Raw genomic sequence first — 17,552 nt, 5'->3', positions numbered from 1 at the left:
GTGACAGCCAGAGGGAGGTGGCTGTAGCGGAGCAGGGTCTGTCGGGAGACAAAGCGGAGCAGGAGGATGAGAAGGCCCCTGAGAGGCAGAGACTTCAGAGCAGTGGGGAGGGGGGGGGGGGGGGGGGGCTAGATATTTGGTCTGGCAAAGTGACAGAAAATCCCCAGGCCCCGAGCATGGTGTAGGCGAGGCCCATGGGGCAGTTTGCCTGGTGGGGTGGAGAAGCTGGGGTGCTCTGTGAGTGGATAAGGTCCCTGGCTGTGCTGCGCCTCCTGCCATGTGTGTGTGACTCAAACTGTCCCTCATTCCCTTTTGTGTGTCTGTTGCAGTTCCAGTGTCTTTCCTCAGGCACGTTCATCCGGCAAAGACCCCACCAAGGATCTTGTATCTTCCTTTGTGCAGCTCAGCTGCAGACACTGCCAGGGCAGATTCCCTGCTCGCCCTGCCCCCACGCACAGCTGAGAGAAGGGGCTGCTGGGCCCTTTGTGTCTCTCAGCTGTAGAGGAAAAGGCTTCAGGCCTGGTCCCTGCTCCAAGCTTGTTTGTGGCCAATGGGAGCTGCCTGCTTGAAGCCCTGGCCAGTCCCCACAAGCTCTTATTCACCCAGGCATGTGACCTGTCCCCCCTGCGCAGGGAAGGGGCTGCCTGAGAAATGTGCTTGGCTGCTGGGAGTGTCTCCCAGTCAGAGCCTGCCTCTGGCACCCCAGCCCCTCCCTGCCCTCAGCCCACTGGCCCTCCCTGTGATGGAAAAGGGCAAAGACTTGGCAGATTTCATGAGTACAGATGAGGGTGGTTTCCCTGACTGGGAATTGAACCCAGGCCTCAGCAGTGAAAGTGCTGAATCCTAACCACTAGACCATCAGGGACACATGAACATGGCTCTCTCCTTAACTACACTAGCCTTTCACAGGCCACTTTTTGCCCCCTTCAGGATGTGGGTCCATTTTCCATTGCCCAGAGGGGACAAGAACAGAAACCAAACAGAACATCAGAACAGCCAGACGGGGCCATGCCAGGACAGACATTTATTAAGTGATCCCTCCTGTTGCCCATTCCTGGCTTCTAGAATACACCAGCCCTGTCCATCCTGGTTAAATGCCATTGATTGACCTTTCCTGCATTAAATTATCCAGTTTTGTTTTGGATCAGATGTCTTGGGCTGCGCAGGCCTTGAGTCATGGCAAGAGCTGGAGGGGAATGGGGAACGGCTGCACTTTGGAATGGGAAGGGGGTGTCTGGAACCATAAAGTAGAATAGTTTCAAAGGCCTTTTCAAGGAGGGCACCATGGCTTAGCTGGCTAAAGCACCTGCCTTATAAACAGAAGATCCTGCGTTCAACTCCCACTGGTGCTTTATTGTAGCCTTTGCTCACATTTACTTATGTCCTTATCGGGGACAGAAGAGGCCTCTCCTGCCCACCCATGGAACTGCTGGTTCAGGAAATGGCTGAGTGGGGAGGAGTGTTGGGAAGACCGAAACAACAAGTGAGAAGCACCTGATGCCCACAGACCCTCACTCTCCATGGCTGCAGAAGCTGCAGAGGTAGCTGGCTCCAAGTCATGGGCCTTGATGTCTCATCTCCCTCCCAAAACCAGGGAAGTGTCTCCCACCGCTGCAGCCTCCTGAGGCTCTATGGCCCTGTCTGTACAGCAGGGACAGCAACACTCACAGCCCCACAGGAGGGCCCCTGGCCTAGCAATGTGGCCCCCTGTGCAGCCTCTGATGTTCCCTGCGTGAGCCCCAGAACCAGCCCTGAGTGACGGGGGCAGGGAGAGCAGCTCACACATGCCAAGGGGCTGGCCAGGGGCAGGACATGAGCCTGCCAGGCAGCAGTGACATCACAAGGAACTTTTACAGCACCTCAGCTCATTGGCTGGGAAGCAGTGACCTCACAGAGCAACCTCAGAGACCCCCATGTCCTGGCTGCCTGGAATCTCCTTTGTGAGGTTTCCCCTTGAACTCACCTTTAAGCCAGATCCCTGGTCAATTTACCCTCTGGATCTTACCCACAAATCACGCTGAGCCAATTCTTTAGCATCTAACATCTAAAGGTTTATTACTACAATAATACAATATAGGACACAGGACACATGCTTCTTTGCTCACCTGCACTAGCCTTTCGCAGGATGAGGGGTCCCTTCTCCCTTGCCCAGAGGGGACAAGAACAGAAACCAAACAGAACATCAAAGCAGTCCCAGTCAGAGCCTGCCTCTGGCACCCCAGCCCCTCCCTTCCCCCAACCCAACCCAACCCAACCCACTGGCCCTCCCTGTGATGGAAAAGGGCAAAGACTTGGCAGATTTCATTAATACAGATGAGGGTGGTTTCCCTGACTGGGAATTGAACCCAGGCCTCAGCACTGAAAGTGCTGAATCCTAACCACTAGACCATCAGGGACACATGAACACAGCTCTCTCCTTAACTACACTAGCCTTTCACAGGCGACTTTCTGTCCCCTTGAGGACATGGGTCCATTTTCCATTGGCCAGAGGGGACAAGAACAGAAACCAAACAGAACATCAAAGCAGCCAGACTGGGCCATGCCAGTTGCCAAACTAGCCCAGGATCCTGTCTCACATCAGCAGCCAATTTCATTGTCCCGAGGGAATCCTCAGGACAGACAGTTATTAAATGATCCCTCCCATCGCCCATTCCCAGATTCTGGAATACACCAGCTAGGGACACCTGCCCTGTCCATCCTGGTTAAATGCCTTTGATTATGGCTGCCAGGGATCCCAAAGTTGAGTAGCTCTGCATTAAGGGTTCTTATTAACGTCAAGAACCTCAAGCAATGTAAAGCCAGAGTGTGATGGAACTGGAAAGGAAAATGTTTACACTAGAAGGATTTTTTTCCAAGGGGGCACTTGGAGTTGAGACGAGGACCAGTTGATCTGCAGTCAAAGACTCTATCACTGAGCTACACCCCCATGGAAGTTAGCATCAGCAGCCAATATTGGGAACTGGGCAGGGAACAAGAGGCTTTTGTGTAACACACAACCCAGGTGCTACCCTTGGGCTTGGTCTGCACACTGAGCAGACGGGTGCGAGGGGTCTGATGCTGTCAAATATGCAGGGCAAGTCACACACCTGGCCCCCAGGGGAGGTGGGGGATTTCTATATTTTAGGAAGGGTCCTGAGTCCTGGCTCCCAGCCACACACCTTGGCAGAAGGACCAATGGCCCCTGCACAAAGTGCATTGTGGGAAGAAGAGTTGGGGCAGCAGGAAAGGGGCCGGCCCCTCAGCACCAGGGCACGGGCAGGAGAAGATGGGAGTGAATCCTGCTACCTCTGCCATGGCTTGGCCCAGGAGGGCTGGGGTCTAGCAGCTTTTCACCCCAGCTTTGTGGGAGGCCAAGTAGGAAGGGGCCTCTGGAGGCTCATAGCCCCCTGGCCAGCTGTGTCTGTGGAAAGGGGGAAGAGGACACATACCTCTCACTGGGGAACAGGGCGCATGGATCCCACTCGTTCCTGCAGAAAATGAAACAGGCTGAGCATTTTGCAGAGAACAGGCCAGAGCCCTTCTCCTGTCCCTGGAGAGATGGAAATGGGGCCGTTCCTTGTGGGGAAAGAAGTGGGTGTGTCGAGAGTGGGGTTCGAGTTCAAACCTCTCCACAGAGCAGAACCCCACATTAGGGGCAAGAAAGAGCCTTGAGTCAGGCAGTGGAGAACACTTGGCTCCTGTTACCCTGAGATGGGATATTAGGAAATTTTTTCCATGCAGCCTGCCTAGCTCAGTTGGTAGAGCATGAGACTCTTAATCTCAGGGTCATGGGTTCAAGCCCCATGCTGGGCAGTGCCCTTCCTTAACTCACATTCTCAGCCTGTGAGCAATTGGCTCTCAGTTTTCACCAGGGTTTTAAAAAGAAAAAGTCTAGTCCTGGGGTCCAGCTTTAGTAGAACCAAAGAAAGAACCAACTGCACTTTCCATCTTCTGAGGAGAAGGGAAGAGGATTTTCTTCTCCTCAGTTCTAACCACATCACCCCAGGGGGAGAAAAAATAACCCTCCGCCCGCTGATTGTCCCCCGTCAGCTTCTGTAGCTTCACCTCCTTCCACAGCAGCTCCAGCTTTGAGCTACAAATCTCTAGGGGCTGGTGAGGAAATTAGGCACTTCCCTGAGAACAAGAGGTGGAGTGTTCACAAGGAGCATCCCCCTCCCCTGCAGAGCAGGGTGTTAGAAAGAGCCAGGAACAGAACAGTCAGACAAGTTCCATCCCTTGAAATGTGTTTCTGTGGTGTAGTGGTTATCACGTTTGCCTAACACGCAAAAGGTCCCTGGTTCAAAGCCAGGCAGAAACACAGGGTCTTCTCTTATTGCGGTGCCCAGGTAGCTGCTGATGACCAGCCTGTTGATAAGCCCAACGCTCATATGACAGAGGGAGGGGGGAGGTAATGTCAGCTGATGGTGCGAACCTGGGGAAGCCAGATAAATTAGGGCAGGCAGCTGCTTGTGCCTTGGCCTCCCCTGCCCTGGGAAGCTGGTGCATTGGGCTGGCTCTGCCTGCTGCCTTCCTTGTGTGACTCTTCCCTCCCCCCCCCCAAAAAAAGCAGAAGAATAAGCTGCACAAATTGGGTTTTGAAATGTGCGTAGCTTTTCCCAGAAGAGCAGTGTAGGGCAGACATAGCCTGAGTGTTGCTCAGCACTGGTAGGAGACAGGGAGGGATAAAACGATCTAATGGCACCTGAAGCCTTTCAGAACAACCCCCATCCCCAACCGCGAGAACCAGCCCTTCCCTCCATCCTCACTGGGGTCTGCTGGGAACTGTCTGGGAACTGTCTGGACTCAAGCCAACCCAGTTTCACCCTAAGGATTGCCTGTTCTGTAAAAGCTGCGCCCTGGAAATGAGAAAGCAGCTAAACTCCTCTACCTGCAAAACCTGCTCCTGCCCAGCCCTCCTTGTTCCAGAGCCCACAACATCTCTGGTGCTGCCCAAGGCGCCTTTCTGAAAGGGCCACTTGTGGGACTGACACCCATGGGCCGGCTAGCTCGGAGGTTTAGGACGTGGTGCTTATATCACACATATGCGTCTTAAGAGCAAGCCCTTTTTTTCAAACCATAATGGGCTCGCTATTCCGACGTCCCTGCAAACCTCATGGCACGAGGAGTGAGGGGCGTTTCAGAATAGCGATTTATTTGGAACCAAGTGCTGTGTAGCCAGCGCCAAATTACAAAATAAGCTATTTCAAAATTGACTCCAAATAAGCTACCCAATTGCATCACTTATTTTGAGGAATGGGACGCACCCCTAGTGAGTTAGAGCCCAGCTCTGCCCCCAGGCCCATACACCCACTGCTGCCTTGCAGGCTCATGTCCTGCCCCTGGCCAGCCCCTTGGCCTGTGTGAGCTGCTCCCCCTCTGCCCCTGTCACTCAGGGCTGGTTCTGGGGCTCACGCAGGGAACATCAGAGGCTGCTCAGGGGGCCACATTGCTAGGCCAGAGGCCCCCCTGTGGGGCTGTGAGTGTTGCTGTCCCTGCTGTACAGACAGGGCCATAGAGCCAGGGAGAGATTCACTGAACAGGCCAAGGTCACTCAGTGAGTGAGAGCCAAGATCTGCCCCCAGCTCCCTGCCCCACCCACCCACGTACTGACTCCCTCGCTGCCAGGGGCTGTTTGCATTGGCCTCTTCTCTCTGGAACCAGGCTTAAGCCACAGCTGAGGCTCTGGGCAGGGGGCTGGGTATGGGGGGGTCTGAGTGTGGGAGGGGGAGCGTATGTTCCTCTGGTTCAGCTTTTCCCTTTCTTCTACCCCAGCAATTGCCCTGTTGCAAAGTAGAGGGAGAGGATGAGGAGCTAGCTGAACTTTGGGGCCCTGTGGTACCATGGTAAGCATGTTAGCTATCTAAGCAGTGGTGCTTGGAATGAGTCCACCGAATTATTCAAAGGTTTTGGGTTCAAATCCCACCACAGTCACTTTTATCTGATTTCCAGAGAGGCTTTTATAGAAGAGGCTGGACCTGCCCCTGTTGCATGATGGGAGTGACAGGGAGCTTGTGACAGGACCTCTCTGTAACATGCCTGTAACTCTAGTGTCTGGCTCTGACACTCCAGCAGTGGGGCCGTCCAGCCCGATTCAGACCAGGCCGGTCGGAGCCTCTCGCGCTCATCAAGGGGAATTCTGCACTTGCAGCTTTGGGAGCCAGGGTCACATTGCAGAGCTCCCCCAGGGCTGTCCCATGGCGTCACCAGGCCGGCCTCCCGCACCCTCGGCAATGTAGTTGTGTTTTATCCTTCCCCTTCAGTAACAACCGGCCATTCCCCACCCAGCCCCAGCCACCGTGGGATCCGCTTCCTTACCCAGGAGCAGTGTGAGTGCCAGCGCGGCTCCCTGATGAGGCTGCAGCGGTGGGAGACACTTCCCTGGTTTCGGGAGGGAGACGAGACGTCAAGGCTCATGGCTCGGAGTCAGCTACCGACACCTATCAAAAGCTGATTTTCAGAGGGGCTGATCGGCCCTTCTTGTGTATCTGGCTTCTTCAAAGGAGCTTAATCAGGAGCTAAAAGTTGAAGAAGGGACATTTAGAAGGGTGAATTTCTGTCTCTGGCAGTGTTTTTTCTGTGCCCCAGTAGTCTAATAGGTAAAGCACTGGTCTCTTGAACCAAGATTTGCTGGTTCAAATCCCATGTGGGGTGACAGTTTGCTGTAACTCACAAGGAACTTTGTGCTCTGCGAGAATTAGCAAGGACCCTCCACAGTGGCTGTCTCTGTCTACAAAAACTGTTCAGACCCCATCCTGGTCATCACTGGTGTTAGGTGAAGATCTGAGTGCTAAAAGCCCAGGTATCCAAAGTCAGAAGCAAGGGTCTAGAAGGCCCAGGAGTGACAGCCAGAGGGAGGTGGTTGTAGCAGAGCAGTGTCTGTGTCTGTCTGGAGACAAAGCGGAGCCTGAGGATGAGAAGGCCCATGAGAGGCAGAGACTCCAGAGCAGTGGGGTGGTTAGTTATTTGGTCTGGCAAACTGACAGAAAATCCCCAGGCCCTGAGCAAGGTGCTGGTGAAGCCCATGGGGCAGTTTGCCTGATAGGATTTGGGGGCATGGAGAAGCTGGGAAACTCGGGGAACTCTTTGGGTGGATAACATCCCTAGCTGTGCTGTGACATGGTGCTGTCAGGGAGCGGCGTCACTGTTCCAGGAGCGAGTTTTGTCCTGGGCACCGATATTGAGGGCGTGTGCACCTGTTTGTGTGTGAGCCCTCATGGCACCTGCACCTGCCAACTCCTTCCAACTCCTGCTGGGAGGTGAAGGGTCCCCTGGACCCATAGTTTCTGGTGGGGAGAAGTGGAGGGACCCTTGATCCTATATTTCCTGTTGGAGAGGGGTGGAGGGACCCTAAGCCCTATAGCTCCTGCCAGGAGGGACCCTGATCCCTTATCTCCTGATACAGTTTCAGTTCTTCCCAGGCGGGATGTTCCAGACATGAGGGATGCCAGCGCACTGGCCCAGCCTGGGCCTGCAGTGATGGTTTCTACACATGCGGGAAATTCCCCGGCTTGAACCCCCCCTCCCCTCACACACCCAGCGCTTCTCCCCCTCACAGAGCTGCTGCCTCTCCTGGAGGCGGATGAACTGCGGGTGCGGGACAGCTCCCTGCCAGCAGGGACAGCAGCCAAGGCACCAAATATCGCTGGGTCTGCAGCCAGTGTTGGGAACTGGGCAGGGAACAGGAGGCTTTTGTGTCACACACGTCTCAGGCAGGACGGACCCTCACTGAGCCCAGACTGTGACTGGTCCTAGCCAGGAATGTGTCTGGGGCTGGTTTGTGTCACTCTCAGGCCGTGTCTACACTGGGCATAAGAGCGACGCTGCCGCGGTCGATGTTCTGGGCTCTAGGGAAGACCGGCTGATTGGAACTGAGCTGTGCAGAGTCTTGTAAAGGGAACCGCAACTTCTCTGGAGATTTGCTGAGTTTTAGATGAGGGTTTAGCAGAAGGGACGTTGTGGGCTCTGGAACAAGGTGGATGGGGCAGGAAAAACTATTCCCAGGCAGGGGAATTAGCTCAAGTGGTAGAGCGCTTGCTTTGCATGCAAGAGGCAGTGGGATCAATACCCACATTCTCCAGTCATAGATGTTTGCTCCTTCCTATTTTTCACAGACAGAGCCAGCCAGGGGCTAAGTGCTTCCAGGGGCTCCTTCCCTCTTCCAAAAGGCAAGGGGCTGGTTTCCACGGTGCAGGGGTTTTGCATTTACCTTACAGGGAGCAGTTCCCTGGCTAAAAGTCAGGCAGGCAAAGTCCAGCCTGTAACACCCAGCGGAGGGGATTCGCCTGCCAGGGGAGGGCAGAAACAGACCAGCACTTGGGAGCTTGGCTGCCAGCTGCTTAGCACATCTGGACACAGAAGAATCCCAAGACTTGGTTCTGCCAGGCAGCAGTTTCCCCTCTTCTGTTTCTTTTCAGCTCCCTGCAAACTGCCTCCCAGCTGTGGGTGAGGCTGAGTGTGTGGGAAACCAGCTGCACTTTGGATGATTTTGTTAATTGTTTAAAAAGCCTCAGGCACCTCTTCTGCCTGGGGAGGTGCCTGTAACCATCCTTCCCTTGTGTCTGTACCAGAGTCTAAGACACAGATTAGAGTTTACTTCTCAGTGGTGCCGCATCCCTCCTTTAGCTCTGCGGTTACAGCCCCTGCTCTCTCCCATTTCTGGCCCATCCCCCAGGTGTCCATGTGATTCACTTACCTGTGGGCTTTGGGCACCTGCCCCCATCAAACCTACTTCAAAGCCTCCTCACCAGTCTGCATCCAAATACTCCTCCCTTCCTCAACACTTGAGCCCCATCCCTGCTGAGCAGCCCTTCCTGCAACAGCATCAAGGAGGCCAAAGCCCTCTCCCCACGGAGCTGTAGCTTTCTGTGCCCAGGGGGCCAGACCCCACCAGGGCGGAAGACAGGAGAGAAGTGGGGAATGGCTGCACTTTGGGAGTCAAATGTGTTGTCAGGAAACATAAAGAACTGTTGTAAAGAGTCTTTGGAGGAGGGCACCATGGCTTAGTTGGCTAAAGCACCTGCCTCATAAACAGGAGATCCTGGGTTCAAGTCCCAGTGGTGCCTTCTTGCAGCCTGTGCTTGCATTTTCCTATGTCCTTATGGGGCACAGAAGAGGCCTCCCCTGGCCACCCATAGAACTGCTGGTTCAGGAAAAGGCTGATTAGGGAGGCACATTGGGAAGAAGGAAACCACAAGGCTGGAGCGGGTGCAGAGGCTGCTGTGCCTGGCCCTGGCAGGGCTCTGACTGCAATTGCTGGGACAGGAGAGCCAGCACCACACGCCCTTGTGATTCCCTGGGGGTGTCAGCAACCAGAGAGCCTGAGGGTGCAACCTCTGCAGCCATGGAGAGTTAGAGTATGTGGGAGTCAGTTGCTTCTCATCTGTGGTTTCCTTATTCCCAATGCATCTCTCCACTCAGCCTTTTCCTGAACCCGCAGTTCCATGGGTGACTGGAGAGGCCTCTTCCGTGTCCCAGAAGGGTGTAGGAAAATGTGAGCAAAGGCTGCAACAAGGCAACTCCAGAAATTGAACCCAGGATACCCTGTGGATTACACAAAGTTTTAGCCTGCCAAGCCATGGTGCCCTACTCAGACCCACTTGTAAACTGTTCTATATACGGTCCCAGATAACACCATTGCCTCACACAGTTCAGCCATTCCCCATTTCCCTCCTGCCTTCCCACCCAGGCAGTGTCTGGCTCCCTGGGCACAGAAGGCTGCAGCTCAGTGGGCAGAGGCTGTAACATGCACATCTCCCCCAGCCACTGGGACTGTGGAGTTGCCTTTGAGGTTCTGCAGCGTTGTGGGAGGGAGAAATGCAGCAAACTTTAATTTTCTGGCTTGTAAACCCCTTGGTCTCAGGGTTTATGTTGGAGTCCCCAGGTGGGGGCCCGGCCTCCTTCAGTTTGGTCCCTTCCTGAGGGCACAAAACTGACAACAGAGAATTCCTTCGCCCTGCAGCAATCGCTGTTGGCCAAAGGGTTAGCAACCGAATATTTGCCCAAGTTTAAGTGCAGCAGAAGACGGTGTTAAATGTGTTTCTGTGGTCTAGTGGTTATCACATTTGCCTCACACACAAAAAGTCCCTTTTTCAAAGCCAGGCAGAAACACAGGGTCTCCTCTTATTGCGGTTCCCTTGGTGCCCACAAAGCAGTGCCAGGGCCTGCCCCCTGTGGTGCAGGGATGGGTGGCCTGTGTGCTGGCTTTCAGGAGCATGTGGGAAACAATGAAACAGGTTAGGCTGAGATGGGAGGAGGCAGGGCTGGGGCTGAGACTTCTCAGCAGTCCCTTACCTGGGACCAGGTCATTGCAGCCACTCAGTCCAGGGCCCACCCTGGAAGTGCCACTACTGAAGCTGTGCACATGACGTCCTGCCTCATTCCCACACCCCAGCAGCCCAATTCCCCTCACTATCTGCCTACCCAGCACCCTGAACTTGCTTTGACATGCTCCCTTGTTCCTGCTCCCTCTATCCTGGCCAGACTCCCCACCCTGCTCCTTTATCCACGTTCCTTCTGCACCCTTTCTCCTGGCCACACACGGCTCCTTGGCGCTTCTCAAGCCAGGCCCTGCAAGGAGCCATCAGGCAGGAAGCAGCCCTTGGAGCTTGGCTTGCACTGGATCTGGTAGATTCCCACCACATCTCACCTGGGAAGAGGTGACTTGTTCTCCTTCCTTCTTACCTTACGTCTCCGTTCCCTTCAAAGGTCTCCGCTGCCTCGGGACCCGTCTCCTCAGGGCGCTGCCCCTCTGCCACTGGGCTGGGAGTGGGAGACTCCCCAGTCTCTGCACTTGGGCTGAGAAGTCTCACTGGGACTTGTCTGTTGATGGGTTAGTCAGCCCGATGGCCAGCCGGATCCATTCCGTAGTGTTGCCCGAGAGGGAGCTTTACAAGTGCCCAGTGTCCATTGGTATTTTCTGGGGCTCGGTGTAGAAGATTGGGCTTGGCCATCTTTTCCACGGGAAATGCCTCTTTTTTGGAACAGCAGCTCCCAGGAGTTCATGGAACTTCTTCTACTCAGCTTGGGAAAGGGACGACTAAGGGGCGACGGGACAGAGGTTTACGTAACGATGACAGGGGTGCAGAAAGCAAATAAGATTTTTTTTTCTCCTACTCAAGATCCTGGGTGAGAGAATGAAATGGTAAGTAAGTAACCAAAATAAAAATAAACCACAAGGAAGCATTTTTGCGCCCAGTGGAACTCCTTGCCAGAGGATGTTGTGAAGGTGAAATCTACAAGAAGGTCCAAAACAGAACTGGATAATTGAATGCAGGAAAGGTCAATCAATGGCATTTAACCAGGATGGACAGGGCAGGTGTCCCTAGCTGGTGTATTCTAGAAGTTGAGAATGGGCGACAGGAGGGATCACTGAACTATTGTCTGTCCTGAGTATTCCCACTGGGGAATGAAATTTGCTGCTGTCGTGATATAGGATCCTGGGCTAGCTGGACAACTGGCATGGCCCCGTCTGGCTGTTCTGATGTTCTGTTTGGTTTCTGTTCTTGTCCCCTCTGGGCAATGGAAAATGGACCCTCGTCCTGAAGGGGACAGAAAGTGGCATGTGAAAGGCTAATGTAGGTAAGGAAAGATGATTATTCATGTGTCCCTGATGGTCTAGTGGTTAGGATTCAGCACTTTCACTGTTGTGGGCTGGGTTTGAGTCCCAGTGAGGGAAACCAGTCTTAACTTTCACATGACAACTCCCCACTCATTCATCTTACCTCATTGTTCCAGCAGCTGTGACCCAAGAGGTTCACTCAGGGCTCGTTTTCCAATGTCACCTACCACAGTATTCACACAGCAAACTGTAGTGCAGAGGAGTTCTGGCTGTTCTGGTTTTAGGCTGCCTTGGAGGTGAGTTCTGCTTCAAGGTCTTCTCTCCTCCTTTCCCTTTTCCTTCCTCTTCTCTTCTCCCCTTTTCCTTCTTCTTGCTGGTCTCCTTCTTGGACCCCAGTTTATATAGAGAAACTCAATACTGCTTAATTGTTCCTTAACCAATTATTTTAGTATAATTTCACTAACCAATCAGAACATTCTGTAACAGAATTACCTAACCAATCAGACCCCACTGCCTTAGCTGATTTACACCTAGCAAAATCAATTATCCAGCAGACAGAAACAGATCCAAACCAGACTATCACACGGACAAACAACACTACTCGAGGAGGTGGCAAAATGGAATCTAGGAGGCCAGACTCCTTCGTGCTCCGCCAGGACCATGCACGGGACGGGCAGCGCCCCAGGATCTGCATGCGCCCGGATCAGTACCAAACCCCGCCAGCCGATTCTCTTCCCCCTTGGACATCCCCGCTCACCCCCACCCTCTGTCGGCCTGGCGGTTCTCCCCCACTTCTCCTGATCTACCCCCTCCAGCCCTGCTGCCCACACCAGCCCTGCTTCCTCCCATCAGTTCTCCCCCCATCTTTCCCAGCCAGCCCCACTGCTCCTCCCTTCCCCCAGCCAGCTCTGCTTCCACCAGCAGAACCAGAGTAATCCAATAAACCCTGCACCACCACATCGTGTACTGAAAAGGGGCTCGTTTATTTTCAGAAAGCCGACGCCATCTTTGGAATTTTGTATCAATATTCTCATTCCGGATGGTGAATGCACCAAGCTCTGTCCATTCCGACACATGGCAGCGCCTTCAACCTCACTGGCACTGGCAGCAGCAGGGATATTTAAAAGGCTTTTCAATGTTTATTCAGGATCTCTGTGCCCTGATCAGACCCCCTCCCTGCTGGCTGATGCTCCACCCCCTCAGGCCAGGCTGCCACTTCTCTCCTGGCACCACCAGTCCTGGTTTCACAAGCCAGTAACCCCAACACCCCACAATATCCCCCATAATTTAGAACTACAGGCCTTCTAATGGGGTTATAGAAAAACCACATAGGACCTTTCCAGGGCAGCAACATCAGGATCCATGAGCACAGACAAAGGAAGGTAAATACAACTGTGAAGGGACTCAAACCCTCAATCTTCTGATCCAAAGTCAGACACCTTATCCTTTAGGCCACACAGTCTTGACTTGTAGACAGCTGCACTTCCTGCAATGTGTGGGTAGAAAAAAGTTTCCCTAGTCCAGTGGTCCCCAATGTTTTGGGGATGCTGGGTGCCTGGGGGCAGGGTCACTCATGCACCGTGCCTCCAAGGGTGGGGCCGCTCATGGGCCACGTGCCTGGGGGCGGGGCCAAGCATGCGCCACGCGCCTGGGGCCAGCACCGGATTGTGCCATGACCCCGGAGCCAGGACCGGCACCAGCATGTGCCGTGACCCCGGGCAGGGGCTTTCCAGGCACCGGGTGCCTGGGGCCGGCACCTGCCGCATGCCCAGGCCAGCCCAGATTGCTCAGCAGGCCACATAAATGGCCCAGCCGGCACCATGGCGCCTGCGGGCACCGCACTGGGGACCACTGCCCTAGTCCATCAGGTTTTATTATTTTCCTTGTTTGGCGGTTTAGAAATCACGTCTGAGCTGGTGAATTATTCTTATTGTGTGTAACTTAGGATTGCAGCCCAGGGATTTTTCCTGAGTCTATGTCACTTCATGGCTATCTACCACCTAGGCTATCTCCATACTGCATCTCTCCTCCGCAAAACCTCATGCAAATGTAGCACAGATTAGCATATTGCCATGCTCATTTGCATAATTAATTGGGGTCCGTTTTTGCACAAGAGGCTTTTGCACAAAAAGGAGCTGTGTAGACTGGGGATCTCCCTGCTTCCTGCTTCCCCTGGCTCTAGCCTGGCCCTGGGCCTCTTTCCTGCCAGCCCCATGGGGCCGGGGAAATGCAGGGGGCCATTCCAGAGTCTGGTTGGGGGCGGCGACCTGTCCATGCCGTGATGGGGGAGGGGAGAGTGTCACACGGCTTCTACTAGTGCTGATACTTAAGTAAAAACAAAACTTAAACAGGAAGCGGGAATGGGGCAGCTGGAGGGAGCCAGGAGAGCAGAGGCAGCCTGAGCGCTGAGAGTCCCAGGTGCCCACCAAAACATCAGCTGTTTGTCCCATGCTGCAAGGGGCAGCACTCAGGGCTCTGAACTTTGCAACCCGAGTTCAACTGTCAGTGGGATTTTCCTAGGCTGGTTGTTGCAAAACCCTCCCGGCTTTAAGTTTCTTTTCCTCAGGCTGGTGAGAAGAGATTTTTGTGCCTTCTGCTGGGTGTCTGGTGCCCACTGGCGCTCGGCCTCTCATCTGGCTGGCTCACAAGAGCTGGAGCCATGAAACCCACCAGCCTGGCTAGAGATGCAGGGGGCTGAGGTTGTGTTTCTCGCTGCTTCCTCTGATGCCCTCAGGTCTGGTCCCAGCAGCTTCCAGACTCTGCCTATTGCCCCCTGGCCTCTGCTAACCCATCCATTGGGTGTGGAGCTATTGCCTTGGGCGTAGAAACAGTCTGGGAGAGGGAGCAGCACAAGTGAGAGGCAGGACCCAGATGCACTCGACCGGTTTGGTTCTTTTGGATCTGCCCCTCCTGCACCCCTGGAGACATTGAAACAAAAAAAGACCCATGAGAAGAACCCAGCTATTTTTCTTTTGCTGTGGCATGAATGGATCTAGCTCAGGGGTCCTTCTGCATGGGAAGCGCCCCTGTGCTCCTGGGTTCTTCTGCGATGCCACTCGCTTGGGGGAGCACAGGGCCTGACACTTGTAGACTGGCCAACATGGACAAACCAGCAGCACTCAGGCCCCATTCTAAACGGGCCCAAATGTGGGGAAAACCTCCTCTTTCAGAAGAGTCCTTATTCCTAATAAAATGAGGAATACAGGGCTTCCGAAAGAACACGCCAACTTTTTTGGAAATTGATCTCAAAAAGTTGACCTGTTCCATGGACGGGGCAGAGTTTTTCCCAGATACAAAAGTTATCTTGGAAAAGCTCTATATTGCCGCTGTAGCCAAAAAGGGCACCATGGCTAAGCTGGCTAAAGCACTTCCTTTGTAAGTAGGAGATGCTAGGTTCAAATCCCAGTGGTACCTTGCTGTCGTCTTTGCTTATGTTTTCCTGTCCCCTTCTGGGACACAGAAGAGGCCTCCCCTGGCCACCCATGGAACTGCTGGTTCAGGAAAAGGCTGATTGGGGAGGAACATTGGAAAGAAGGAAACCACAAGCCTGGAGCGGGTGCAGAGGCTGCTGTGACTGGCACTGGCAAGGCAGGGCTCTGACTGCAATTGCTGGGACAAGTGAGCCAGCGCCAAGTGCCCTTGTGATTCCCTGGGAGTGTCAGTGCCCAGAGAATCTGTGAGGGATGCAAATGTAGACACTCAAAACTGGGATTTAAATATCCTGCACTTCATTTGCATATTCACAGACCAGTGCTATTTCGAAATACTTTATTTTGAAATACAAAACGCTGTTGAGATTCGCTTATTGTGGGAGAAAACCCTTCGTCAGAACTAACCCGTAAACCTCATTTCATAAGGAGTAAGGGGGATTTCGAAAGAAGGGTTTTCTTTCCAAAGAACTGTGTCTAGACAGCGCCTGTTAGTTCAAAATAGCATATTTCGAAATAGCGGCCAGACATGATTATGCAAATCCCCACTTCATTTGCAATGTCACTCAGCTGAATTTGCATTGCTCTCTGGGAAGCGGAATGACGTGTAGACAAACCCTTACATAGGGGAGATGCAGAGATCAGAATTGCCCTGCCTCCCTCAGCTTGTCTGGCTCCTTTGTCCCATTTCCTGCCTCCCTGCCAGAGCTGACCCAATGGCTGAAAGGGACAGTAGCTGCTGCTGATGACAGGTAAGGGGAGAAGATGGGCAACAAGACCCTGGAGACCACTTGGCCTTAGATCCTGGCCACCCACCATTCACTCTGATGAGGCCATAATCTGTGAAGGGGGAATTTTGAGTGAGAGCCTCCTCTGAGTTGGAATCCCAGCTCCTACAGAGTTCAAAGGAAGGGGACAGCCCAGTAGGGACTGAAAACCACTGCTCCAGGTGAGGTTTGAACTCACATCCTGAGCATGTCTCCTATGCGCACTGCCTTATAAGTACTGTGCACTGACCCATTGCACCACTGGAATAGAGTTTTCTCCAAAGTCCTTACATTGAGAAAGTAGAATTGAGTGAGAGGGGCAAGAAGATCAATTCTCAAGGATTGACACAAGCCAACATTTCACTAGCAAGCCCCACTGAGATTGGAACTCAGCTTATAGGACGTAAAATCCGGAACCCTGCCCCTTCCACTACGGCACCATCACGCTGCCACGTGCTTGAGGTTCTCAGCTGGTAGCTGACACTCTGCTCTCCTTGTTTCTTCCATTCAGCTGCATCACCTCTCCAGACCCTGCCCCAGCTGCATGTGGGCTCATGGGAATGAGCTGGCTCCCTCTCCGGCAGAGGAAGGAGAAACGTTGCCCTGTCCCTCCTGCTTAGCTGGCTGGCCCCAGGTAAGGTCACATGAGATTATCCAAACACATCTGTAACCCCCAAGGAGATGACTTAGATTCCCGGGGCCTTGTCTGCTGGCAGCTCGGGGAGAGGCTCTGAGTTTGCCTTGGCTCCCCCTCCCTACCAGGGACAGAGTCTGCCCGGCAATCCATGGGGAGTGAGATGCCCCTCCCAGGGGGAAGGAGAGACCATTGTGGAGGGGAGTCTGGAGCCAGCAGGGCAAGGGGAGCTAGAAAGCCCCAGGCCTGCATGCAGGGTTCCCCCTGAGAACTAGCCTCTAGGGACCTGAAGGCAGGATCCCTCAGCTGGGTGTTATGTCTCCACTGTTGAGTCCCAATTTGTGGCGTTTGCTGGGAGGCTTCCCCAGCCAGGCTGAGTTGGTGCCCTCACACACTATGAATGACCTCAGGTTGAGAGATGACTCAGTCACTGCAGAGGGGCTGCTCTCTTCTCGCAGGGACCCTCTTCAGGCAGGAACCAGGCTGCTTTGGTCCCAGAATTTCCCCTCACCATGAAGGGGTGCAGGGCTCAAGGTGCAGGCCACACAACTGCACCAAAATTCAAACTATAACCTCCTAGCCCAGCATCCAGACCCACACAGCAGGCAGCAGCCCTGAACTCGCTGCTAGAGCTGAGCTGACCATGCAGTGATTCCTCTCACCCAGGGAGCAGGAGAGCCGACTCAGCCTGGCTGGGGAAGCCTCCCAGCAAACTCCTAGGATGCCCTAGGCTGCCCCTCGGGGGGTGGGCTGTGAGCTCCCATCTGGGGGAGAAAGTTGGAGGGGAGAGAGTTGGGAGCCAGGGGGCTCTGAGAGGTACGGGGGGGGGGGGCGCAGCCCCAGGAGCAGCTGCACCACAGCCCAGCTCCAGCACTGGGAAAGCGTTGGAATTAGTCGTGGGAGCAGCCTCCCCGCCCCCCCACCCCTGGCCTTGGTGGAGGCCTCCAGCCACCAGACCAGGGCCCTGGCTGCCAGAGCAGATCCTGCCTACCCCATCCTTATGCTACATGACTGCAGCAGGCCCTCAGATCAGGCTGTGGCCCCCACTATGTGGCAGGCCCTGGCTCCCCACTGGAGCAGCCTCCCCCCAGCCACGTGGCAGTGGCCAGCTCCCAAAGCAAGCCTCAGCCTCCAGAGCAAGCCCTCCTCACCACGTGGCCGGAATAGGCCCTGACCGGCCTCCACCA

At 54.2% G+C, this 17,552-nt stretch overlaps 6 non-coding genes across 6 annotated transcripts; 4 read left to right on the top strand and 2 right to left on the bottom strand.

Annotated features, from left to right (window-relative positions):
* Window positions 1-793: 793 nt before the first annotated feature.
* On the bottom strand, window positions 794-865 carry TRNAE-UUC (transfer RNA glutamic acid (anticodon UUC)). Its single transcript has one exon. It is a non-coding gene; the product is annotated as a tRNA-Glu (tRNA).
* Window positions 866-2,324: 1,459 nt separating this feature from the next.
* Window positions 2,325-2,396, bottom strand: TRNAE-UUC (transfer RNA glutamic acid (anticodon UUC)). Its single transcript has one exon. It is a non-coding gene; the product is annotated as a tRNA-Glu (tRNA).
* Window positions 2,397-3,719: 1,323 nt separating this feature from the next.
* On the top strand, window positions 3,720-3,792 carry TRNAK-CUU (transfer RNA lysine (anticodon CUU)). The gene has a single exon. It is a non-coding gene; the product is annotated as a tRNA-Lys (tRNA).
* A 432-nt stretch (window positions 3,793-4,224) lies between these two features.
* TRNAV-AAC (transfer RNA valine (anticodon AAC)) lies at window positions 4,225-4,297 on the top strand. Its single transcript has one exon. It is a non-coding gene; the product is annotated as a tRNA-Val (tRNA).
* A 3,686-nt stretch (window positions 4,298-7,983) lies between these two features.
* On the top strand, window positions 7,984-8,056 carry TRNAA-UGC (transfer RNA alanine (anticodon UGC)). The gene has a single exon. It is a non-coding gene; the product is annotated as a tRNA-Ala (tRNA).
* A 911-nt stretch (window positions 8,057-8,967) lies between these two features.
* TRNAM-CAU (transfer RNA methionine (anticodon CAU)) lies at window positions 8,968-9,041 on the top strand. The gene has a single exon. It is a non-coding gene; the product is annotated as a tRNA-Met (tRNA).
* The last annotated feature ends 8,511 nt before the right edge of the window (window positions 9,042-17,552 follow it).

The sequence above is a fragment of the Pelodiscus sinensis genome, chromosome 31 (genome assembly GCF_049634645.1).
Source record: "Pelodiscus sinensis isolate JC-2024 chromosome 31, ASM4963464v1, whole genome shotgun sequence".
NCBI lineage: Eukaryota > Metazoa > Chordata > Testudines > Trionychidae > Pelodiscus > Pelodiscus sinensis.
The sequence above is the reverse complement of the archived record's forward strand: the minus strand, read 5'-3'. Positions and strand labels throughout refer to the sequence as shown.